This window comes from Primulina tabacum, chromosome 4 (genome assembly GCF_025594145.1).
Source record: "Primulina tabacum isolate GXHZ01 chromosome 4, ASM2559414v2, whole genome shotgun sequence".
Taxonomy (NCBI): domain Eukaryota; kingdom Viridiplantae; phylum Streptophyta; class Magnoliopsida; order Lamiales; family Gesneriaceae; genus Primulina; species Primulina tabacum.
Window position 1 is genome coordinate 37,824,716 of NC_134553.1, and position 23,041 is coordinate 37,847,756.

Below are 23,041 nucleotides of genomic sequence, written 5' to 3' on the forward strand. Positions count from 1 at the left end.
GTACATGTGGAGCGGGCGGCGATGGACAACACGCGGCACTGCTCTCGCCAAATCGTTTACGTAAATTATGGCTAAAACAGCCGAAATAATTGTTTTTAATAAGTCAACCGTCTACGGAGTAATCTGCGTCATACCTTTTCGCTCAGAACCGGCTCACGACAATAAAAATCGCTAAATATTTCCGGAAAATAGAAAAAAAAAGTAAGAAGAAGAAGTAGCGAATATAAAGCTATTATTATGTCTGGAATATGATAAAGTCGAAGTGGAATCGAATTTCGAACTTCCTAAGCGGATTTCTCGAGGAAACGGAAGCTTAACAGAAGCGGATAATCGCAAATTAGAGGGTCTTAGAGAAGGAATTCGGCCAAAATCTCGCCAGCTCATTGCGGAGTAATGAGTCTTGTTCGTTGGCCCGTTTACAATAGAATTAGCCTAAAATTTTGTCCAAATCCGGCAGTGCCCGAGCTACATTGATTTCACATGTCTTATCTGGTTTTGATCGAGATTCAGATGATTTGAGCCGAAAATCGTCTGTCAACAAGTAATCAAAAATAAAAAAACACGAAAAGGGGTGCACCACGAGGACTTCCCAGGGGGTCACCCATCCTAGTACGGCTCTCGCCCAAGCTCGCTTAACTTCAGAGTTCTGATGGGATCCGGTGCATTAGTGCTGGTATGATCGCACCCGTCATTGAGTGGGATGTTTATTCTCATATCCCTCGAGTACGTGTGGAGCGGGCGGCGATGGAAAATACACGGCACTGCTCTCGCCCAATCAGAACCATGAAGTTAAGCGTTCTTGAGCGATGACAGAGCTAGGATGGGTGATCTCCCTAAGAAGTCCTCGTGTCGCGATCGTTTACGTAAATTATGGCTAAAACAGTCGAAATAATATTTTTTAATAAGTCAACCGTCCATGGAGTAATCTGCGTCATACCTTTCCGCACAGCACCGGCTCACGACAACAAAAATCGCTAAATGTTTCGGGAAATAGAAAAAAAAAGTAAGAAGAAGAAAGTAGCAAATGTAAAGCTATTATTATGCCTGGGATACGATAAAGTGGAACTGGAATCGAATTTCGAACTTCCTAAGAGGATTTCTCGAGGAAACGGAAGCTTAACAGAAGCGGAAAATCGCAAATTAGAGGGTCTTAGAGAAGGAATTAGGCTAAAATCTCGCCAGCTCATTGCGGAGCAATGAGTCTCGTTCGTTGGCCCGTTTACAATCAAATTAGCCTACAATTTTGTTCAAATCCGGCAGTGCCCGAGCTACGTTGATTTCACATGTCTTATCTGGTCACGATAGAGATTCAGATGATTTGAGCCGAAAATCGTCTGTCAACAAGTAATCAAAAATAGAAAAGCACGAAAAGGGGTGCAACACGAGGACTTCCCAGGGGGTCACCCACCCTAGTACTGCTCTCGCCCAAGCACGATTAACTTCGGAGTTATGATGGGATCTGGTGCATTAGTGATGGTATGATCGCGCCCGATATTGAGTGGGATGTTTATTCTCATATCCCTCGAGTATCTGGGGAGCGGGAGGCGATGGACAACACGCGGCACTGCTCTCGCCCAATCAGAACCATGAAGTTAAGCGTTCTGGAGCGATGGCAGAGCTAGGATGGGTGATCTCCCTAAGAAGTCCTCGTGTCGCAATCTTTGACGTAAATTATGGCTAAAACAGTCGAAATAATTGTTTTTAATAAGTCAACCGTCTACGGAGTAATCTGTGTCACACCCTTCCGCACAGAACCGGCTCACGACAACAAAAATCGCTAAATGTTTCCCGAAAATAGAAAAAAAAAGTAAGAAGAAGAAAATAGCGAATCTAAAGCTATTATTATGCTTGGGATACGATAAAGTGGAACCGAAATCGAATTTCGAACTTCCTAAGCGGATTTATCGAGGAAACGAAAGCTTAATAGAAACGAAAAATCGCAAATTAGAGGGTCTTAGAGAAGGAATTAGGCCAAAATCTCGCCAGCTCATTGCAGAGTAATTAGTCTCGTTCGTTGGCCCGTTTACAATCAAATTAGCCTACAATTTTGTCCAAATCCGGCAGTGCCCGAGCTACGTTGACTTCCCAGGGGGTCAACCATCAAGGTACTACTCTCGCCCAAGCACGCTTAACTTCGGAGTTCTGATGGGATCCGGTGCATTAGTGCTGGTATGATCGCACCTGACATTGAGTGGGATGTTTATTCTTATATCCCTCGGGTACGTGTGGAGCGGACGACGATGGACAACACGCGGCACTGCTCTCGCCCAATAAAAACCATGAAGTTAAGCGTTCTAGCGCGATGGTAGAGCTAGGATGGGTGACCTCCATGGGAAGTACTCGTGTCGCGACCGTTTACGTAAATTATGGCTAAAAGAGTCGAAATAATTATTTTTAATAAGTCAACCGTCTACGCAGTAATCTGCGTCATACCTTTCCGCATAGAACCGGCTCACGACAACAAAAATGGATAAATGTTTCCGAAAAATAGAAAAAAAGAGTAAGAAGAAGAAAAAGTAGAAATGTAAAGCTATTATTATGCTTGGGATACGATAAAGTGGAACTGGAATTGAATTTCGAACTTCCTGAGCGGATTTCACGAGGAAACGGAAGCTTAACAGAAGCGGAAATCGCAAATTAGAGGGTCTTAGAGAAGTAATTCGGCCAAAATCCCGCCAGCTCATTGCGGAGTAATGAGTCTCGTTCGTTGGCCCGTTTACAATCAAATTAGCCTACAATTTTGTCCAAATCCGGTAGTGCCCGAGCTACGTTGATTTCACATGTCTTATCTGGTCCCGATAGAGATTCAGATGATTTAAGCCGAAAATCGTCTGTCAACAAGTAATCAAAAATAGAAAAGCACGAAAAGGGGTGCAACACGAGGACTTCCCATGGGGTCACCCACCCTAGTACTGCTCTCGTCCAAACACGCTTAACTTCGGAGTTATGATGGGATCCGGTGCATTAGTGCTGGTATGATCGCACCAGACATTGAGTGGGATGTTTATTCTCATATACCTCGAGTAGGTGGGGAGCGGGCGGCGACTGACAACACACGGCACTGCTATCGCCCAATAAGAACCATGAAGTTAAGCGTTCTGGAGCGATGGGAGAGCTAGGATGGGTGACCTCCATGGGAAGTCCTCGTGTCGCGATCTTTTACGTAAATTATTGCTAAAACAGTCGAAATAATTGTTTTTAATGAGTCAACCGTCTACGGAGTAATCTGCGTCACACCCTTCCGCACAGAACCGGCTCAAGACAACAAAAATCGCTAAATGTTTCCGGAAAATAGCAAAAAAAAGTAAGAAGAAGAAATAGCGAATGTAAAGCTATTATTATGCCTGGGATACGATAAAGTGGAACCGGAATCGAATTTCGAACTTCCTAAGCGGATTTCTCGAGGAAACGGAAGCTTAACCGAAGCAGAAAATCGCAAATTTGAGGGTCTTAGAGAAGGAATTCGGTTAAAATCTCGCCAGCTCATTGCGGAATAATGAGTCTCTTTTGTTGGCCCGTTTACAATCAAATTAGCCAACAATTTTGTACAAATCCGGCAATGCTCGAGCTACGTTGATTTCACATGTCTTATCTGGTCACGATCAAGATTCAGATGATTTGAGCCGAAAATCGTCTATCAACAAGTAATCAAAAATAGAAAAACACGAAAAGGGGTGCATTACGAGGACTTCACATGGAATCACCCATCCTAGTACTGCTCTCGCCCAATCTCGCTTAACTTCGGAGTTCTGATGGGATCCGGTGCATTAGTGCTGGTATGATCGCACCCGACATTGAGTGGGATGTTTATTCTGATATCCCTTGAGTACGTGTGGAGCGGACGGCGATGGACAACACGCGGCACTGCTCTCGCCCAATCGTTTACGTAAATTATGGCTAAAACAGTCGAAATAATTGTTTTTAATAAGTCAACCGTCGACGGAGTAATCTGCGTCATACCTTTTAGCTCAGAACCGGCTCACGACAACAAAAATCGCTAAATATTTCCGGAAAATAGAAAAAAAAAGTAAGAAGAAGAAAGTAGCGAATGTACAGCTATTATTATGCCTGAGATACTATAAAATGGAACCGGAATCAAATTTCGAACTTCGTAAGCGGATTTCTCGAGGAAACAGAAGCTTAACAGAAGTGGAAAATCGCAAATTAGAGGGTCTTAGAGAAGGAATTCGGCCAAAATCTCGCCAGCTCATTGCGGAGTAATGAGTCTCGTTTGTTGGCCCGTTTACAATCAAATTAGCCTACAATTTTGTTCAAATCCGGCAGTGCACGAGCTACGTTGATTTCACATGTCTTATCTGGTCCCGATCGAGATTCATAAAAAATAGAAAAACACGAAAAAGGGTGCAACACGAGAACTTCCCAGGGGGTCACCCATCCTAGTACCGCTCTCGCCCAAGCTCGCTTAACTTCGGAGTTCTGATGGGATCCGGTGTATTAGTGCTGGTATGATCGCACCCAACATTGAGTGGGATGTTTATTCTGATATTCCTCGAGTACGTGTCGAGTGGGCGGCGATGGACAACACGCGGCACTTCTCTCGCCCAATCAGAACCATGAAGTTAAGCGTTCTGGCGGGATGGTAGAGCTTTGATAGGTGACCTCCCTGGGAAGTCCTCGTGTCGCGACCGTTTACGTAAATTATGGCTAAAACAGTCAAAATAATTGTTTTTAATAAGTCAACCGTCTACGGAGTAATCTGTGTCATACCTTTCGGCACAGAACTGGCTCACGACAACAAAAATCGCTAAATGTTTCCGGAAAATAGAAAAAAAATGTGAGAAGAATAAAGTAGCGAATGTAAAGCCATTATTATGCCTGAGATACGATAAAGTGGAACTGGAATCGAATTTCGAACTTCCTAAGCGGATTTTTCGAGGAAACGGAAGCTTAACAGAAGCGGAAAATCGCAAATTAGAGGGTCTTAGAGAAAGGATTCGGCCAAAATCTCGCCAGCTCATTGCGGAGTAATGAGTCTCATTCGTTGGCCCGTTTACAATCAAATTAGCCTACAATTTTTTCCAAATCCGGCAGTGCCCGAACTACATTGATTTCACAGGTCTGATCTTGTCCCGATCGAGATTCAGAAGATTTGAGCCGAAAATCGTCTGTCAACAAGTAATCAAAAATAGAAAAACACGAAAAGGATTGCAACACGAGGACTTCCCAAGGGGTCACCCATCCTAGTACCGCTCTCGGCCAAGCTCGCTTAACTTCGGAGTTCTAATGGGATCCGGTGTATTAGTGCTGTTATGATCGCACCCGACATTGAGTGGGATGTTTATTCTGATATCCCTCGAGTACGTGTGGAGCGGGCGGCGATGGTAGAGCTAGGATAGGTGACCTCCCTGGGAAGTCCTCGTCTCGCGACCGTTTACGTAAATTATGGCTAAAACAGTCGAAATAATTGTTTTTAATAAGTCAACCGTCTACGGAGTAAACTGCGTCATACCTTTCCGCACAGAACCGGGTCACGACAATAAAAATCGCTAAATGTTTCCGGAATTGAATTTCGAACTTCCTAAGAGGATTTCATGAGGAAACGGAAGCTTAAATGAAGCAGAAAATCGCAAATTAGATGGTCTTAGAGAAGGAATTCGGCCAAAATCTCGCCAGCTCATTGCGGAGTAATGAGCCTCGTTCGTTGGCCCTTTTACAATCAAATTAGCCTATACTTTTGTCCAAATCCGGCAGTGCCCGAGCTACGTTTATTTCACATGTCTTATCTGGTACCGATCGAGATTCAGATGATTTGAGCCGAAAATCGTCTGTCAACTAGTAATCAAAATTAGAAAAACACGAAAAGGGGTGCAACACGAGGACTTCCAAGGCGGTCACCCATCCTAGTACTGCTCTCGCCCAAGAACGCTTAACTTCGGAGTTCTAATAGGATCCGGTGCATTAGTGTTGGTATGATCGCACCCGACATTGAGTGGAATGTTTATTCCGATATCCCTTGAGTACGTGTGGAGCGGGCGGCGATGGACAACACGTGGCACTGTTCTCGCCCAATCAAAACCATGAAGTTCAGCGTTTTGGCGCGATGGTAGAGCTAGGATGGGTGACCTCCCTGGGAAGTCCTCGTGTCGCGACCGTTTACGTAAATTATGGCTAAAACAGTCGTAATAATTGTTTTTAATAAGTCAACCATCTACGGAGTAATCTGCGTCATACCTTTCCGCTCAGAACCGGCTCACGACAACAAAAATCGCTAAATGTTTCCGGAAAATAGAAAAAAAAATTAAGAAGAAGAAAGTAGCGAATGTAAAGCTATTATTATGCCTAGGATACGATAAAGTTGAACTGGAATCGAATTTCGAACTTCCTAAGCGGATTTCTCGAGGAAACGGAAGCTTAACAGAAGTGAATAATCGCAAATTAGAGGGTCTTAGAGAAGGAATTCGGCCAAAATCTCGCCAGCTCATTGCGGAGTAATGAGTCTTATTCGTTGGCCTGTTTACAATCAAATTAGCCTACAATTTTGTCCAAATCCGGCAGTGCCCGAGCTACATTGATTTCACAGGTCTGATCTGGTCCCGATCGAGATTCAGAAGATTTGAGCCGAAAATCGTCTGTCAACAAGTAATCAAAAATAGAAAAACATGAAAAGGGGTGCAACACGAGGACTTCCCAGGGGGACACCCATCCTAATACTGCTCTCGCCCAAGCTCGCTTAACTTCGGAGTTCTGATGGGAATTGGTGTATTAGTACTGGTATGATCGCATCCGACATTGAGTGGGATGTTTATTCTTATATTCCTCGAGTACGTGTGGAGCGAGCGGCGATGGACAACACGCGGCACTTCTCTCGCCCAATCAGAACCATGAAGTTAAGCGTTCTGGAGCGATGGTAGAGTCAGGATAGGTGACCTACCTGGGAATCCTCGTGTCGCGACCGTTTACGTAAATTATGGCTAAAACAGTCGAAATAATTGTTTTTAATAAGTCAACCGTCTACGGAGTAATCTGCGTCATACCTTTTCGCACAAAACCGGCTCACGACAATAAAAATCGTTAAATGTTTCCGGAAAATAGAAAAAAAATGTAAGAAGAAGAAAGTAGCGAATGTAAAGCTATTATTATGCCTAAGATAAGATAAAGTTGAACTGGAATCGAATTTCGAACTTTCTAAGCGGATTTTTCGAGGAAACGGAAGCTTAATAGAAACAGAAAAACGCAAATTAGAGGGTCTTAGAGAAGGAATTCGGCCAAATCTCGCCAGCTCATTGCGGAGAATGAGTCTCGTTCGTTGGCCCGTTTACAATAAAATTAGCCTACTATTTTGTCCAAATCCGGCAGTGCCCGAGCTACGTTGATTTCACATGTCTTATCTGGTCTCGATAGAGATTCAGATGATTTGAGCCAAAAATCGTCTATCAACAAATAATCAAAAATTGAAAAACACGAAAAGGTGTGCAATACAAGGACTTCGCCGGGGCTCACCCATCCTAGTACTGCTCTCGCCCAGGCTCGATTAACTTCGGAGTTCTGAGGGGATCCAGAGCAATAGTGCGGTTATGATCGCACCCGACATTGAGTGAAATGTTTATTCATATATCCCTCGAGTACATGTGGAACGTGCGGCGATGGACAACACGCGGCACTGATCTCGCCCAATCTAAACCATGAAGTTAAGCTTTCTGGCGCGATGGCAGAGCTAGGATGGGTGACCTCCCTGGAAAGTACTCGTGTCGCGACCGTTTACGTAAATTATGGCTAAAATAATCGAAATAATTGTTTTTAATATGTCAACCGTCTACGGAGTAATCTGCGTCACACCCTTCCGCACAGAACCAGCCCACGACAACAAAAATCGCTAAATGTTTTCAGAAAATAGAAAAAAAAAGTAAGAAGAAGAAAATAGCGAATGTAAAGCTATTATTATGCCTGGGATACGATAAAGTGGAACCGAAATCGAATTTCGAACTTCCTAAGCGGATTTCTCGAGTAAACGGAAGCTTAATAGAAGCGGAAAATCGCAAATTAGAGGGTCTTAGAGAAGGAATTCGGCAAAAATCTCGCCAGCTCATTGCGGAGTAATGAGTCTCGTTCGTTGGCCTGTTTGCAATCAAATTAGCCTACAATTTTGTCAAAATCCGGCAGTGCCCGAGCTACGTTGATTTCACATGTCTTATCTGGTCCCGATCGAGATTCAGATGATTTGACCATAAAATCGTCTGTCAACAAGTAATCGAAAATAGAAAAACACGAAAAGGGGTGCAACACGAGGACTTCCCATGGGGTCACCCATCCGAGTACCGCTCTCGCACAAGCTCGCTTAACTTCGGAGTTCTGATGGGATCCGGTGTATTAGTGCTGGTATTATCGCACCCGACATTGAGTGGGATGTTTATTCTGATATTCCTCGAGTACGTGTGGAGCGGGCGGCGATGGACAACACGCGGCACTTCTCTCGCCCAATCAGAACAATGAAGTTAAGCGTTCTAGCGCAACGGTAGAGCTAGGATAGGTGACCTCCCTGGGAAGTCCTCGTGTCGCGACCGTTTACGTAAATTATGGCTAAAACAGTCGAAATAATTGTTTTTAATAAGTCAACCGTCTACGGAGTAATCTGCGTCATACCTTTCCACACAGAACCGGCTCATGACAACAAAAATCGCTAAATGTTTTCAGAAAATAGAAAAAAAAGTAAGAAGAAGAAAATAGCTAATGTAAAGCTATTATTATGCCTGAGATACGATAAAGTTGAACGGGAATCGAATTTCGAACTTCCTAAGCGGATTTCTCGAGGAAACGGAAGCTTAACAGAAGCGGAAAATCGCAAATTAGAGGGTCTTAGAGAAGGAATTCGGCCAAAATCTCGCCAGCTCATTGCGGAGTAATTAGTCCCGTTCGTTGGCCCGTTTACAATCAAATTAGCCTACAATTTTGTCCAAATCCGGCAGTGCCCGAGCTACGTTGATTTCACATGTCTTATCTGGTCCCGATCGAGATTCAAATGATTTGAGCCGAAAATCGTCTGTCAACAAGTAATCAAAAATAGAAAAACACGAAACGGGGTGCAACACGAGGAATTCCTAGGGGTCACCCGTCCTAGTACAGCTATCGCCCAAGCACGCTTAACTCCGGAGTTCTGATGAGATCCGGTGCATTAGTGCTGGTATGATCGCAACCGACATTGAGTGGGATGTTTATTGTTATATCCCTCGAGTACGTGTGGAGCGGACGGCGATGGACAACACGTGGCACTACTCTCGCCCAATCAGAACCATGAAGTTACGCGTTCTGGAGTGATGGTAGTGCTAGGATAGGTGACCTCCCTGGGAAGTCCTCGTGTCGCGATCGTTTACGTAAATTATGGCTAAAATAGTCGAAATAATTTTTTTTAATAAGCCAACCGTCTACGGAGTAAAATGTGTCATACCCTTCCGCACAGAACCGGCTCACGACAACAATAATCGCTAAATGATTCCATAAGCGAATTTAAAGCTATTATTATGTTTGGGATACGATAAAGTGGAATCGGAATCGTATTTCGAACTTCCTAAGCGGATTTCTCGAGGAAACGGAAGCTTAACAGAAGCGGAAAATCGCAAATTAGAGGGTCTTAGAGAAGGAATTCGGCCAAAATCTCGTCAGCTCATTGCGAAGTAATGAGTCTCGTTTGTTGGCCCATTTACAATCAAATTAGCCTACAATTTTGTCCAAATCCGACAGTGCCCGAGCTACGTTCATTTAACATGTCTTTTTTGGTCCCGATCGAGATTCAGATGATTTGAGCCGAAAATCGTCTGTCAACAAGTAATCAAAAATAGAAAAACACGAAAACGGGTGCAACACGAGGACTTCCCAGGGGGTCACCCATCCTATTATTGCTCTCACCCAAGCACGCTTAACCTCGGAGTTCGGATGGGATCCGGTGCATTAGTGTTGGTATGATCTCAACCGACATTGAGTGAGATGTTTATTGTTATATCCCTCGAGTACGTGTGGAGCAAACGGCGATGGACAACACGCGGCACTTCTCTCGCCTAATCAGAACCATGAAGTTAAGCGTTCTGGCGCGATGGTAGAGCTAGGATGGGTGACCTCCCTGGGAAGTCGTCATGTCGCGACCGTTTACGTAAATTATGGCTAAAAGAGTCGAAATAATTTTTTTTAATAAGTCAACCGTCTACGGAGTAATCTGTGTCATACCTTTCCGCACAGAACCGGCTCACGACAACAAAAATCGCAAAATGTTTCCGAAAAATAGAAAAAAAAGTAAGAAAAAGAAAGTAGCGAATGTAAAGGTATTATTATGCATGGGATACGATAAAGTGGAACCTGAATCGAATTTCGAACTTTCTAAGTGGATTTCTCGAGGAAACGGAAGCTTAACAGAAGCGGAAAATCGCAAATTAAAGGGTCTTAGAGAAGGAATTCGGCCAAAATCTCGCCAGCTCATTGCGGAGTAATGAGTCTCGTTCGTTGGCCCGTTTACGATCAAATTAGCCTACAATTTTGTCCAAATCCGGCAGTGCTCGAGCTACGTTGATTTCACATGTCTTATCTGGTCATGATCGAGGTTCAGATGATTTGAGCAAAAAATTGTCTGTCAACAAGTAATCAAAAATAGAAAAACACGAAAAAGGTTGCGTGGACTTCCCAGGGGGTCACCCATCCTAGTACAGCTCTGGCCCAAGCTCGCTTAACTTCGAAGTTCTGATTGGGATCCGATGCATTAGTGCTAGTATAATCGCACACGACATTGAGTGGGATGTTTATTCTCATATCCCTCGAGTACGTGTGGAGCGGACGGCGATGGACAACACGCGTCACTTATCTCGCCCAATCAGAACCATGAAGTTAAGCGTTCTGGCGCGATGGTAGAGATAGGATGGGTGACCTCCCAGGGAAGTACTCGTGTCGCGACCGTTTACGTAAATTATGGTTAAAACAGTCGAAATAATTGTTTTTGATAAGTCAATCGTCTACGGAGTAATCTGCGTCATACCTTTCCGCACAGAACCGGCTCACGACAACAAAAATCGCTAAAAGTCTTCAGAAAATAGAAAAAAAAAGTAAGAAGAAGAAAGTAGCGAATGTAAAGCTATTATTATGCCTGAGATACGATAAAGTTGAACCCGAATCGAATTTCGAACTTCCTAAGCGGATTTCTCAAGGAAACGGAAGCTTAACAGAAGCGGAAAATCGCAAATTAGAGGGTCTTAGAGAAGGAATTCGTCCAAAAAATCTCGCTAGCTCATTGCGGAGAAATGAGTCTCGTTCGTTGGCCCGTTTACAATCAAATTAGCCTACATTTTTGTCCAAATCCGGCAGTGCCCGAGCTACGTTGATTTCAAATGTCTTATCTGGTCCCGATCGAGATTCAGATGATTTGATCCGAAAATCGTCTGTCAACAAGTAATCAAAAATAGAAAAACACGAAAAGGGGTGCAACCTGAGGACTTCTCAAGGGGTCACCCGTCCTAGTACTGCTCTCGCCCAAGCTCGCTTAACTTCGGAGTTCTGATGTGATCCGGTGTATTAGTGATGGTATTATCGCACCCGACATTGAGTGGGATGTTTATTCTGATATTCCTCGAGTACGTGTGGAGCGGGCGGCGATGGACAACACGCGGCACTTCTCTCGCCCAATCAGAACCATGAAGTTAAGCGTTCTGGCGCGATGGTAGAGCTAGGATAGGTGACCTCCCTGGAAAGCCCTCGTGTCGCGACCGTTTACGTAAATTATGGTTAAAACAGTCGAAATAATTGTTTTTAATAAGTCAACCGTCTACGGAATAATCTGCGTCATACCTTTCGGCACAGAACTGGCTCACGACAACAAAAATCGCTAAATGTTTCCGGAAAACAGAAAAAAATGTAAGAAGAATAAAGTAACGAATGTAAAGCTATTATTATGCCTGAGATACGATAAAGTGGAACTGGAATCGAATTTCTAACTTCCTAAGCGGATTTTTCGAGGAAACAGAAGCTTAACAAAAGCGGAAAATCGCAAATTAGAGGGTCTTAGAGAAGGAATTCGGCCCGATCGAGATTCAGAAGATTTGAGCCGAAAATCGTCTGTCAACAAGTAATCAAAAATAGAAAAACACGAAAAGGGGTGCAACACGAGGAATTCCCAGGGTTCACCCGTCCTAGTACTGCTATCGCCCAAGCACGCTTAACTCCGGAGTTCTGATGAGATCCGGTGCATTAGTGCTGGTATGATCGCAACCGACATTGAGTGGGATGTTTATTCTCATATCCCTCGAGTACGTGTGGAGCGGACGGCGATGGACAACACGCGACACTGCTCTCGCCCAATCAGAAACATGAAGTTACGCGTTCTGGTGCGATGGTAGAGCTAGGATAGGTGACCTCCCTGGGAAGTCCTCGTGTCGCGATCGTTTACGTAAATTATGGCTAAAATAGTCGAAATAATTTTTTTTGATAAGCCAACCGTCTACGGAGTAAAATGTGTCATACCCTTCCGCACAAAACCGGCTCTAGACAACAATAATCGCTAAATGATTCCTTAAGAGAATTTAAAGCTATTATTATGTTTGGGATACGATAAAGTGTAACCGGAATCGAATTTCGAACTTCCTAAGCGGATTTCTCGAGGAAACGGAAGCTTAACAGAAGCGGAAAATCGCAAATTAGAGGGTCTTAGAGAAGGAATTCGGCCAAAATCTCGTCAGCTCATTGCGGAGTAATGAGTCTCGTTTGTTGGCCCATTTACAATCAAATTAGCCTACACTTTTGTCCAAATCCGGAAGTGCCCGAGCTACGTTCATTTAACATGTCTTTTCTGGTCCCGATCGAGATTTAGATGATTTGAGCCGAAAATCGTCTGTCAACAAGTAATCAAAAATAGAAAAACACGAAAACGGGTGCAACACGAGGACTTCCCAGGGGGTCACCCATCCTAGTAGTGCTTTCACCCAAGCACGCTTAACCTCGGAGTTCGGATGGGATCCGGTGCATTGGTGCTGGTATGATCTCAACCGACATTGAGTGGGATGTTTATTGTTATATCCCTCGAGTACGTGTGGAGCGGACGACGATGGACAACACGCGGCACTTCTCTCGCCTAATCAGAACCATGAAGTTAAGCGTTCTGGCGCGATGGTAGAGCGAGGATGGGTGACCTCCCTGGGAAGTCGTCGTGTCGCGACCGTTTACGTGAATTATGGCTAAAACAGTCGAAATAATTTTTTTTAATAAGTCAACCGTCTACGGAGTAATCTGCGTCATATCTTTCCGTACAGAACCGGCTCACGACAAAAAAAATCGCTAATTGTTTCCGGAAAATAGAAAAAAAATGTAAAAAGAAGAAAGTAGCGAATGTAAAGCTATTATTATGCCTGAGATACGATAAAGTGGAACCGGAATCGAATTTCGAACTTCCTAAGCCGATTTCTCGAGGAATTGGAAGCTTAACAGAAGCGAAAAATCGCAAATTAGAGGGTCTTAAAGAAGGAATTCGGCCAAAATCTTGCAAGCTCATTGCGGAGTAATGAGTCTCGTTCGTTGGCCCGTTGAGAATCAAATTAGCCTACAATTTTGTCCAAATCCGGCAGTGCCCGAGCTACGTTGATTTCACATGTCTTATCTGGTCATGATCGAGGTTCAGATGATTTGAGCCGAAAATCGTCTGTCAACAAGTAATCAAAAATAAAAAAACACGAAAAAGGGTGCGTGGACTTCCAAAGGGGTCACCCATCCTAGTACTGCTCTCGCCGAAGCTCGCTTAACTTCGGAGTTCTGATGGGATCCGGTGCATTAGTGCTGGTATAATCGCACACGGCATTGAGTGGGATGGACAACACGCGGCACTTCTCTCGCCCAATAAGAACCATGAAGTTAAGCGTTCTGGCGCGATGGTAGAGCTAGGATGGCTGACCTCCCAGGGAAGTACTCGTGTCGCGATCGTTTACGTAAATTATGGCTAAAACAGTCGAAATAATTGTTTTTAATAAGTCAATCGCCTACGGAGTAATCTGCGTCATACCTTTCCGCACAGAACAGGCTCACGACAACAAAAATTGCTAAAAGTCTCCAGAAAATAGAAATAAAAAGTAAGAAGAAGAAAGTAGCGAATGTAAAGCTATTACTATGCCTGAGATACGATAAAGTGGAACCGGAATCGAATTTTGAACTTCCTAAGCGGATTTCTCGAGGAAACAGAAGCTTAACAGAAGCGGAAAATCGCAAATTAGAGGGTCTTAGAGAAGGAATTCGTCCAAAAAATCTTGCTAGCTCATTGCGGAGAAATGAGTCTCGTTCGTTGGCCCGTTTACAATCAAATTAGCCTACAATTTTGTCCAAATCCGGCAGTGCCCGAGCTACGTTGATTTCACATGTCTTATCTGGTCCCGATCGAGATTCGGAGGATTTGATCCGAAAATCGTCTGTCAACAAGTAATCAAAAATAGAAAAACACGAAAAAGGGTGCAACACGAGGACTTCTCAAGGGGTCACTCGTCCTAGTACTGCTCTCACCCAAACTCGCTTAACTTCGGAGTTCTGATGGGATCCGGTGCATTAGTGCTAGTATGATCGCACCCGACATTGAGTTGGATGTTTATTCTGATATCCCTCGAGTACGGGTGGAGCGGGCGGCGATAGACAACACGCGGCCCTACTCTCGCCCAATCAGAACCATGAAGTTAAGCGTTCTGGCGCGATGGTAGAGCTAGGATGGGTGACCTCCCTAGGAAGTCCTCGTGTAGCGACCGTTTACGTAAATTATGTCTAAAACAGTCGAAATAATTGTTTTTAATAAGTCAATCGTCTACGGAGTAATCTGCGTCATACCTTTCCGCACAAAACCGGCTCACGACAAGAAAAATCGCTAAATGTTTCCGGAAAATAGAGAAAAATGTAAGAAGAAGAAAGTAGCGAATGTAAAGCAATTATTATGCCTGAGATACGATAAAGTGGAACTGGAATAGAATTTCCAACTTCCTAAGCGGATTTTTCGAGGAAACAGAAGCTTAACAAAAGCGGAAAATCGCAAATTAGAGGGTCTTAGAGAAGGAATTCGGCCAAAACTTTGCCAGCTCACTGCGGAGTAATGAGTCTCGTTCGTTGGCCCGTTTACTAGGGTGCAACACGAGGACTTCCCAAGGGGTCACCCATCCTAGTACTGCTCTCGCCCAAGCACGCTTAACTTCGGAGTTCTGATGTGATCCGGTGCATTAGTGCTATTATGATCGAACCCAACATTGAGTGGGATGTTTATTCTGATATCGCTCGAGTACGTGTGGAGCGGGTGGCGATGGACAACACGCGGCACTGCTCTCGCCAAATCAGAACCATGAAGTTAAGCGTTCTGGCGCGATGGTAGAGCTAGGATGGGTGACCTCCCTGGGAAGTTCTCGTGTCGCGACCGTTTACGTAAATTATGGCTAAAACAGTCAAAATAATTGTTTTTAATAAGTCAACCGTCTACGGAGTAATCTGCGTCATACCCTTCCTCGCAGAACCGGCTCACGACAACAAAAATCGCTAAATGTTTCCGGAAAATAGAAAAAAAAAGTGAGAAGAAGAAAGTAGCGAATGTAAAGCTATTATTATGCCTGAGATACGATAAAGTGGAACCGTAATCGAATTCCGAACTTCCTAAGCGGATTTTTCGAGGAAACGGAAGCTTAACAGAAGCGGAAAATCGCAAATTAGAGAGTCTTAGAGAAGGAATTCGGCCAAAATCTCGCCAGCACATTGCAGAATAATGAGTCTCGTTCGTTGGCCCCGTTTACAATCAAATTAGCCTACAATTTTGTCCAAATCCGGCAGTGCCCGAGCTACGTTGATTTCACATGTCTTATCTGGTCCCGATCGAGATTTAGATGATTTGAGCCGAAAAATCGTCTGTCAACAAGTAATCAAAAGAAGAAAAACACGAAAAGGGGTGCAACACGAGGACTTCCCAAGGGGTCGCTCTCGCCCAAGCACGCTTAACTTCGGAGTTCTGATGGGATCCGGTGCATTTGTGCTGGTATGATCGCAACCGACATTGAGTGGGATGTTTATTGTTATATCCCTCGAGGACGTGTGGAGCGGACGGCGATGGACAACACGTGACACTGCTCTCGCCCAATCAGAACTATAAACGCGATGGAAAAAAAAAGTAAGAAGAAGAAAGTAACGAATGTAAAGCTATTATTATGCATGGGATACGATAAAGTGGAACCGGAATCGAATTTTGAACTTCCTAAGCGGATTTCTCGAGAAACGGAAGCTTAACAGAAGCGGAAAATCGCAAATTAGAGGGTATTAGAGAAGGAATTCGGCCAAAATCTCGCCAGCTCATTGCGAAGTAATGAGTCTCGTTCGTTGGCCCGTTTACAATCAAATTATCCTACAATTTTGTCCAAATCCGGCAGTGCACGAGCTACGTTGATTTCACATGTCTTTTCTGGTCCCGATCGAGATTCAGATGATTTGAGCCGAAAATCTTCTTTCAACAAGTAATCAAAAATAGAAAAATAGGAAAAGGGGTGCAACACGAGGACTTCCCAGGGGGTCACCCATCCTAGTACTGCTCTCGCCTAAGCAGGCTTAACTCCGGAGTTCTGATGGGATCCGGTGCACTAGTACTGGTATGATCCAACCGATATTGAGTGGGATGTTTATTGTTATATCCCTATAGTACGTGTGGAGCGGATGGCGATGGACAACACGCGGCACTGCTCTCCCCCAATCAGAACCATGAAGTTAAGCGATCTGGCGCGATAGTAAAGCTAGAATGGGTGACCTCCCTGGGAAGTCCTCGTGTCGCGATCGTTTACGTAAATTATGGCTAAAATAGTCGAAATAATTTTTTTAAAAAGTCAACCATCTACGGAGTAATCTGCGTCATACCTTTCAGCACAGAACCGGCTCACGATAACAAAAATCGCTAAATTTTTCCGAAAAATAGAAAAAAAAAGTAAGAAGAAGAAAGTAGCGAATGTAAAGCTATTATTATGCATGGGATACGATAAAGTGGAACCGGAATCGAATTTCGAACTTCCTAAGCGGATTTCTCGAGGAAACGGAAGCTTAACAGAAGCGGAAAATCGCAAATTAGAGGGTCTTAGAGAAGGAATTCGGCCAAAATCTCGGCAGCTCATTGCGGAGCAATGAGTCTCGTTCGTTGGCCCGTTTACAATCAATTTAGCCTACAATTTTGTCCGAATCCGGCAGTGCTCGAGCTACTTTGATTTCACATGTCTTATCTGGTCTCGATCGAGATTCAGATGATTTGAGCCGAAAATCGTCTGTCAACAAGTAATCAAAAATAGAAAAACACGAAAAGGGGTGCAACACGTGGACTTCCCAGGGGGTCACCCATCCTAGTACCGTTCACGCCAAGCTCGCTTAACTTCGGAGTTTTGATGGAATCCGGTGCATTAGTGCTGGTATGATCGCACCCGACATTGAGTGGGATATTTATTCTTATATCCCTTGAGTACGTGTGGAGTGGGCGGCGATGGACAATACGCGGCACTGCTCTCGTCCAATCAAAACCATGAAGTTAAGCGTTCTGGAGCGATGGCAGAGCTAGGATGGGTGACCTCTCTAAGAAGTCCTTGTGTCGCGATCGTTTACGTAAATTATGGCTAAAACAGTCGAAATAATTATTTTTCATAAATCAACCGTCTACGGAGTAATCTGTGTCATACCCTTCCGCACAGAACCGGCTCACGACAACAAAAATCGCTATATGTTTCCAGAAAATAGAAAAAAAAAAGTAAGAAGAAGAAAGTAGCGAATGTAAAGCTATTCTTATGCTTGAGATACGATTAAGTCGAACCGGAATCGAATTTCGAACTTTGTAAGCGGATTTCTCGAGGAAACGGAAGCTTAACAGAAGCGAAAAATCGCAAATTAGAAGGTCTTAAAAAAGGAATTCGACCAAAATCTCGTCAGCTCATTGCGGAGTAATGAGTCTCGTACGTTGGCCCGTTTACAATCAAATTAGCCTACAATTTTGTCCAAATCCAGCATTGCCCGAGCTACGTTGATTTCACATGTCTTATCTGGTCACGATCGAGATTCAGATGATTTGATCCGAAAATCGTCTGTCAACAAGTAATCAAAAATAGAAAAACACGAAAAGGGGTGCAACACGAGGACTTCTCAGGGGGTCACCCATCGTAGTACTGCTCTCGCCCAAGCTCGCTTAACTTCGGAGTTCTGATGGGATCCGGTGCATTAGTGCTAGTATGATCGCACCCGACATTGAGTTGGATGTTTATTCTGATATTCCTAGAGTACGTGTGGAGCGGGCGGCGATGGACAACACGCGGCCCTGCTCTCGCCCAATCAGAACCAAGAAGTAAAGCGTCCTAGCGCGATGGTAGAGCTAGGATGGGTGACCTCCCTGGGAAGTCCTCGTGTCGCGACCGTTTACGTAAATTATGGCTAAAACAGTCGAAATAATTGTTTTTAAAGTCAACCGTCTACGGAATAATTTGCGTCATACCTTTTTGCACAGAACCGGCTCACGACAACAAAAATCGCTAAATGTTTCCGGAAAATAGAAAAAAAATGTAGGAAGAAGAAAGTAGCGAATGTAAAGCAATTATTATGCCTGAGATACTATAAAGTGGAACTGGAATCGAATTTTGAACTTCCTAAGCGGATTTTTCGAGGAAACGGAAGCTTAACAGAAGCGGAAAATCGCAAATTAGAGGGTCTTAGAGAAGGAATTCGGCCAAAATCTCGCCAGCTCATTGCGGAGTAATAAGTCTCGTTCGTTGGCCCGTTTACAATCAAATTAGCCCACAATTTTGTCCAAATCCGGCAGTGCCCGAGCTACGTTGATTTCACATGTCTTATCTGGTCCCGATCGAGATTCAGATGATTTGAGCCGAAAATCGTCTGTCAACAAGTAATCAAAAATAGAAAAACACGAAAAGGGATGCAACACGGGGACTTCGCAGGGGGTCACCCATCCTAGTACTGCTCTCGCCCAAGCACGCTTAACTTCGGAGTTTTGATGGATCCGGTGCATTAGTGCTAGTATGATCGCACCCGACATAGAGTGGGATGTTTATTCTTAAATCCCTTGAGTACGTGTGGAGCGGGCGGCGATGGACAACACGCGACGATGCTCTCGCCTAATCAGAACCATGAAGTTAAGCGTTCTAGCACGATAAAGTGGAACTAGAATCGAATTTCGAACTTCCTAAGCGGATTTTTCGAGGAAACGAAAGCTTAACAGAAGCGGAAAATCGCAAATTAAAGGGTCTTAGATAAGGAATTCGGCCAAAATCTCGCCAGCTCATTGCGGAGTAAGGGGTCTCGTTCGTTGGCCCGTTTACAATCAAATTAGCCTACAATTTTGTCCAAATCCGGCAGTGCACGAGCTACGTTGATTTCACATGTCTTATCTGGTCCCGATCGAGATTCAGATGATTTGAGCCGAAAATCGTCTGTCAACAAGTTATCAAAAATAGAAAAACACGAAAAGGGGTGCAACACGAGGACTTCCCAGGCGAAGCACGCTTAACTTTGGAGTTCTGATGGGATCCGGTGCATTAGTGCTGGTATGATCGCACCCGACATTGAGTGAGATGTTTATTCTGATATCCCTCGAGTACGTGTGGAGCGGGCGGCGATGGACAATACGCGGCACTGCTCTCGTCAAATCAGAACCATGAAGTTAAGCGTTCTGGAGTGATGGCAGAGCTAGGATGGGTGACCTCCCTAAGAAGTCCTCGTGTCTCGATCGTTTACGTAAATTATGGCTAAAACAATCGAAATAATTGTTTTTAAAAAATCAACCGTCTACGGAGTAATCTGCGTCATACCTTTCCGTTCAAAACCGGCTCACGACAACAAAAATCGCTAAATGTTTCCGGAAAATAGAAAAAAATGTAAGAAGAATAAAGTAGCAAATGCAAAGCTATTATTATGCCTGAGATATGATAAAGTGGAATTGGAATCGAATTTAAAACTTCCTAAGCGGATTTTTCGAGGAAACGGAAGCTTAACAGAAGTGGAAAATCGCAAATTAGAGTGTCTTAGAGAAGGAATTCGGCCAAAATCTCGCCAGCTCATTGCGGAGTAATGAGTCTCGTTCGTTGGCATGTTTACAATCAAATTAGCCTACAATTTTGTCCAAATCCGGCAGTGCATGAGCTACGTTAATTTCACATGTCTTATCTGGTTACGATCGAGATTCAGATGATTTGAGCCAAAAATCGTTTGTCAACAAGTAATCAAAAATAGAAAAACACGAAAAGGGGTGAAACACGAGGACTTCCCTGAAGGTCACCCATCTTAGTACTGCTCTCGCCCAAGCACGCTTAACTTCGGAGTTCTGATGGGATCCGGTGCAGTAGTGCTGGTATGATCGCACTTGACATTGAGTGGGATATTTATTCTGATATCCCTCGAGTACGTGTGGAGCGGGCGGCGATGGACAACATGCGGCACTGCTCTCGCCCAATCAGAACCATGAAGTTAAGCGTTCTGGCGCGATTGTAGAGCTAGGATGGGTGGCCTCCCTAGGAAGTCCTCGTGTCGCGACCGTTTACGTAAATTATAGCTAAAACTGTCAAAATAATAGTTTTTAATAAGTCAACCGTCTACGGAGTAATCTGCGTAATACCTTTCCCCACAGAACCGGCTCATGACAACAAAAATCGCTAAATGTTTCCGGAAAATAGAAAAAAATTGTAAGAAGAAGAAAGTAGCGAATGTAAAGCTATTATTATGCCTGAGATACGATAAAGTGGAAATGGAATCGAATTTCGAACTTCCTAAGCGGATTTTTCGAGGAAACGGAAGCTTAACAGAAGCAGAAAATCGCAAATTAGAGGGTCTTAGAGAAGGAATTCGGCCAAAATCTCGCCAGCTCATTGCGGAGGAATGAGCCTCGTTCGTTGGCCCGTTTACAATCAAATTAGCCTACAATTTTTTCCAAATCCGGCAGTGCCCGAGCTACGTTGATTTCACATGTCTTTTCTGGTCCCGATCGAGATTCAGATGATTTGAGCCGAAAATCGTCTTTCAACAAGTAATCAAAAATAGAAAAACAGGAAAAGGGGTGCAACACGAGGACTTCCCAGGAGGTCACCCATCGTAGTACTGCTCTCGCCTAAGCAGGCTTAACTCCGGAGTTCTGATAGGATCCGGTGCACTAGTGCTAGTATGATCGCAACCGATATTGAGTGGGATGTTTATTGTTATATCCCTAGAGTACGTGTGGAGCGGACGGCAATGGACAACACGCGGCACTGCTCTCGCCCAATCAGAACCATGAAGTTAAGCGATTTGGCGCGATGGTAGAGCTAGGATGGGTGACCTCCCTGGGAAGTCCTCGTGTCGTGACCGTTTACGTAAATTATGGCTAAAACAGTCGAAATAATTGTTTTTAATAAGTCAACCGTCTACGGAGTAATGTGCGTCATCATATCTATTCGCACAGAACCGGCTCACGACAACAAAAATAGCTAAATGTTTCCGGAAAATAGAAAAAAAATGTAAGAAGAAGAAAGTATCGAATGTAAAGCAATTATTATGCCTGAGATACAATAAAGTGGAATTGGAATCGAATTTCGAACTTCCTAAGCGGATTTTTCGAGGAAACGAAAGCTTAACAGAAGCGAAAAATCGCAAATTTGAGGGTCTTAGAGAAGGAATTCGGCCAAAATCTCGCCAGCTCATTGCCGAGTAATGAATCTCGTTCGTTGGCCCGTTTATAATCAAATTAGCCTACAATTTTATCCAAATCCGGCAGTGCCCGAGCTACGTTGATTTCACATGTCTTATCTGGTCCCGATCAAGATTCAGATGATTTGAGCCGAAAATCGTCTGTCAACAAGTAATAAAAAATAGAAAAACACGAAAAGAGGTGCAACACGAGGAATTCACAGGGGGTCACCCATCCCCTAATACTGCTCTCGCCAAAGCACGCTTAACTTCGGAGTTCTAATGGGATCCGGTGCATTAGTGCTGGTATGATCGCACCCAACATTGAGTGAGATGTTTATTCTGTTATCCCTCGAGTACGTGTGGAGCGGGCGGCGATGGACAATACGCGGAACTACTCTCGTCCAATCAGAACCATGAAGTTAAGTGTTCTAGAGCGATGGCAGAGCTAGGATGGGTGACCTCCCTAAGAAGTCCTCATGTCTCGATCGTTTACGTAAATAATGGCTAAAACAATCGAAATAATTGTTTTTAAAAAATCAACCGTCTACGGAGTAATTTGCGTCATACCCTTCCGCACAGAACCGGATCACGACAACAAAAATCTTTAAATGTTTCCAGAAAATAAAAAAAAAATTAAGAAGAATAAAGTAGCGAATGTGAAGTTATTATTATGCCTGAGATACGATAAAGTGGAACCAGAATCGAATTTCGAACTTCGTAAGCGGTTTTCTCCAGGAAAAGGAAGCTTAACAGAAGCGGAAAATCGCAAATTAGAGGGTCTTAGAGAAGGAATTCGGCCAAAATCTCGCCAGCTCATTGCGGTGTAATGAGTCTCGTTCGTTGGCCCGTTTACAATCAAATTATCCTACAATTTTGTCTAAATCCGGCAGTGCTCGAGCTACGTAGATTTCACATGTCTTATGTGGTCTCGATCGAGATTCAGATGATTTGAGCCGAAAATCGTCTGTCAACAAGTAATCAAAAATAGAAAAACACGAAAAGCACCAAAGGGGTGAAACACAAGGACTTCTTCCCAGAAGGTCACCGATCCTAGTACTACTCTCGCCCAAGCACGCTTAACTTCGGAGTTCTGATAGGATCCGGTGCATTAGTGCTGGTTTGATCGCACACGACATTAAGTGGGATGTTTATTCTGATATCCCTCGAGTACGTGTGGAGCGGGCGGCGATGGACAACATGCGGCACTGCTCTCGCTCAATCAGAACCATGAAGTTAAGCGTTCTGGCGCGATGGTAGAGCTAGGATGGGTGACCTGCCTGGGAAATCCTCGTGTCGCGACCGTTTACGTAAATTATGGCTAAAACAGTCGAAATAATTGTTTTTAATAAGTCAACCGTTTACGGAGTAATCTGCGTCATACCTTTCCGTACAGAACCGGCTCACGACAAAAAAAATCGCT

The 23,041-nt window shown here is 44.0% G+C and overlaps 19 non-coding genes and 10 pseudogenes across 19 annotated transcripts; all 29 read right to left on the reverse strand.

Moving 5' to 3' along the window:
• Positions 1-568: 568 nt before the first annotated feature.
• LOC142543966 (5S ribosomal RNA) lies at positions 569-687 on the reverse strand. The gene has a single exon (XR_012819936.1). It is a non-coding gene; the product is annotated as a 5S ribosomal RNA (ribosomal RNA).
• A 684-nt stretch (positions 688-1,371) lies between these two features.
• Positions 1,372-1,490, reverse strand: LOC142543808 (5S ribosomal RNA). The gene has a single exon (XR_012819885.1). It is a non-coding gene; the product is annotated as a 5S ribosomal RNA (ribosomal RNA).
• Positions 1,491-2,060: 570 nt separating this feature from the next.
• LOC142543858 (5S ribosomal RNA) lies at positions 2,061-2,183 on the reverse strand (annotated as a pseudogene).
• A 685-nt stretch (positions 2,184-2,868) lies between these two features.
• On the reverse strand, positions 2,869-2,987 carry LOC142544062 (5S ribosomal RNA). The gene has a single exon (XR_012820029.1). It is a non-coding gene; the product is annotated as a 5S ribosomal RNA (ribosomal RNA).
• A 684-nt stretch (positions 2,988-3,671) lies between these two features.
• Positions 3,672-3,790, reverse strand: LOC142543800 (5S ribosomal RNA). The gene has a single exon (XR_012819877.1). It is a non-coding gene; the product is annotated as a 5S ribosomal RNA (ribosomal RNA).
• Positions 3,791-4,359: 569 nt separating this feature from the next.
• LOC142543967 (5S ribosomal RNA) lies at positions 4,360-4,478 on the reverse strand. The gene has a single exon (XR_012819937.1). It is a non-coding gene; the product is annotated as a 5S ribosomal RNA (ribosomal RNA).
• A 685-nt stretch (positions 4,479-5,163) lies between these two features.
• LOC142543803 (5S ribosomal RNA) lies at positions 5,164-5,282 on the reverse strand. Its single transcript, XR_012819880.1, has one exon. It is a non-coding gene; the product is annotated as a 5S ribosomal RNA (ribosomal RNA).
• A 541-nt stretch (positions 5,283-5,823) lies between these two features.
• On the reverse strand, positions 5,824-5,942 carry LOC142543743 (5S ribosomal RNA). Its single transcript, XR_012819824.1, has one exon. It is a non-coding gene; the product is annotated as a 5S ribosomal RNA (ribosomal RNA).
• A 685-nt stretch (positions 5,943-6,627) lies between these two features.
• Positions 6,628-6,746, reverse strand: LOC142543851 (5S ribosomal RNA; annotated as a pseudogene).
• Positions 6,747-7,428: 682 nt separating this feature from the next.
• Positions 7,429-7,547, reverse strand: LOC142543946 (5S ribosomal RNA; annotated as a pseudogene).
• Positions 7,548-8,232: 685 nt separating this feature from the next.
• Positions 8,233-8,351, reverse strand: LOC142543746 (5S ribosomal RNA). Its single transcript, XR_012819827.1, has one exon. It is a non-coding gene; the product is annotated as a 5S ribosomal RNA (ribosomal RNA).
• Positions 8,352-9,035: 684 nt separating this feature from the next.
• LOC142543834 (5S ribosomal RNA) lies at positions 9,036-9,153 on the reverse strand. The gene has a single exon (XR_012819910.1). It is a non-coding gene; the product is annotated as a 5S ribosomal RNA (ribosomal RNA).
• A 654-nt stretch (positions 9,154-9,807) lies between these two features.
• On the reverse strand, positions 9,808-9,926 carry LOC142543892 (5S ribosomal RNA; annotated as a pseudogene).
• A 678-nt stretch (positions 9,927-10,604) lies between these two features.
• On the reverse strand, positions 10,605-10,725 carry LOC142543963 (5S ribosomal RNA; annotated as a pseudogene).
• Positions 10,726-11,412: 687 nt separating this feature from the next.
• Positions 11,413-11,531, reverse strand: LOC142543854 (5S ribosomal RNA; annotated as a pseudogene).
• A 554-nt stretch (positions 11,532-12,085) lies between these two features.
• On the reverse strand, positions 12,086-12,203 carry LOC142543846 (5S ribosomal RNA). The gene has a single exon (XR_012819921.1). It is a non-coding gene; the product is annotated as a 5S ribosomal RNA (ribosomal RNA).
• Positions 12,204-12,857: 654 nt separating this feature from the next.
• Positions 12,858-12,976, reverse strand: LOC142543840 (5S ribosomal RNA). The gene has a single exon (XR_012819915.1). It is a non-coding gene; the product is annotated as a 5S ribosomal RNA (ribosomal RNA).
• Positions 12,977-13,656: 680 nt separating this feature from the next.
• Positions 13,657-13,775, reverse strand: LOC142543941 (5S ribosomal RNA; annotated as a pseudogene).
• A 643-nt stretch (positions 13,776-14,418) lies between these two features.
• On the reverse strand, positions 14,419-14,537 carry LOC142543807 (5S ribosomal RNA). The gene has a single exon (XR_012819884.1). It is a non-coding gene; the product is annotated as a 5S ribosomal RNA (ribosomal RNA).
• Positions 14,538-15,074: 537 nt separating this feature from the next.
• Positions 15,075-15,193, reverse strand: LOC142543763 (5S ribosomal RNA). The gene has a single exon (XR_012819843.1). It is a non-coding gene; the product is annotated as a 5S ribosomal RNA (ribosomal RNA).
• Positions 15,194-15,880: 687 nt separating this feature from the next.
• On the reverse strand, positions 15,881-15,984 carry LOC142543955 (5S ribosomal RNA; annotated as a pseudogene).
• A 485-nt stretch (positions 15,985-16,469) lies between these two features.
• LOC142543883 (5S ribosomal RNA) lies at positions 16,470-16,587 on the reverse strand (annotated as a pseudogene).
• A 684-nt stretch (positions 16,588-17,271) lies between these two features.
• On the reverse strand, positions 17,272-17,389 carry LOC142543788 (5S ribosomal RNA). The gene has a single exon (XR_012819866.1). It is a non-coding gene; the product is annotated as a 5S ribosomal RNA (ribosomal RNA).
• Positions 17,390-18,075: 686 nt separating this feature from the next.
• On the reverse strand, positions 18,076-18,194 carry LOC142543745 (5S ribosomal RNA). Its single transcript, XR_012819826.1, has one exon. It is a non-coding gene; the product is annotated as a 5S ribosomal RNA (ribosomal RNA).
• Positions 18,195-18,877: 683 nt separating this feature from the next.
• On the reverse strand, positions 18,878-18,995 carry LOC142543764 (5S ribosomal RNA). Its single transcript, XR_012819844.1, has one exon. It is a non-coding gene; the product is annotated as a 5S ribosomal RNA (ribosomal RNA).
• Positions 18,996-20,206: 1,211 nt separating this feature from the next.
• LOC142544066 (5S ribosomal RNA) lies at positions 20,207-20,325 on the reverse strand. Its single transcript, XR_012820033.1, has one exon. It is a non-coding gene; the product is annotated as a 5S ribosomal RNA (ribosomal RNA).
• Positions 20,326-21,010: 685 nt separating this feature from the next.
• Positions 21,011-21,129, reverse strand: LOC142543765 (5S ribosomal RNA). The gene has a single exon (XR_012819845.1). It is a non-coding gene; the product is annotated as a 5S ribosomal RNA (ribosomal RNA).
• Positions 21,130-21,817: 688 nt separating this feature from the next.
• Positions 21,818-21,938, reverse strand: LOC142543799 (5S ribosomal RNA). The gene has a single exon (XR_012819876.1). It is a non-coding gene; the product is annotated as a 5S ribosomal RNA (ribosomal RNA).
• A 692-nt stretch (positions 21,939-22,630) lies between these two features.
• LOC142543871 (5S ribosomal RNA) lies at positions 22,631-22,752 on the reverse strand (annotated as a pseudogene).
• Positions 22,753-23,041: the final 289 nt, after the last annotated feature.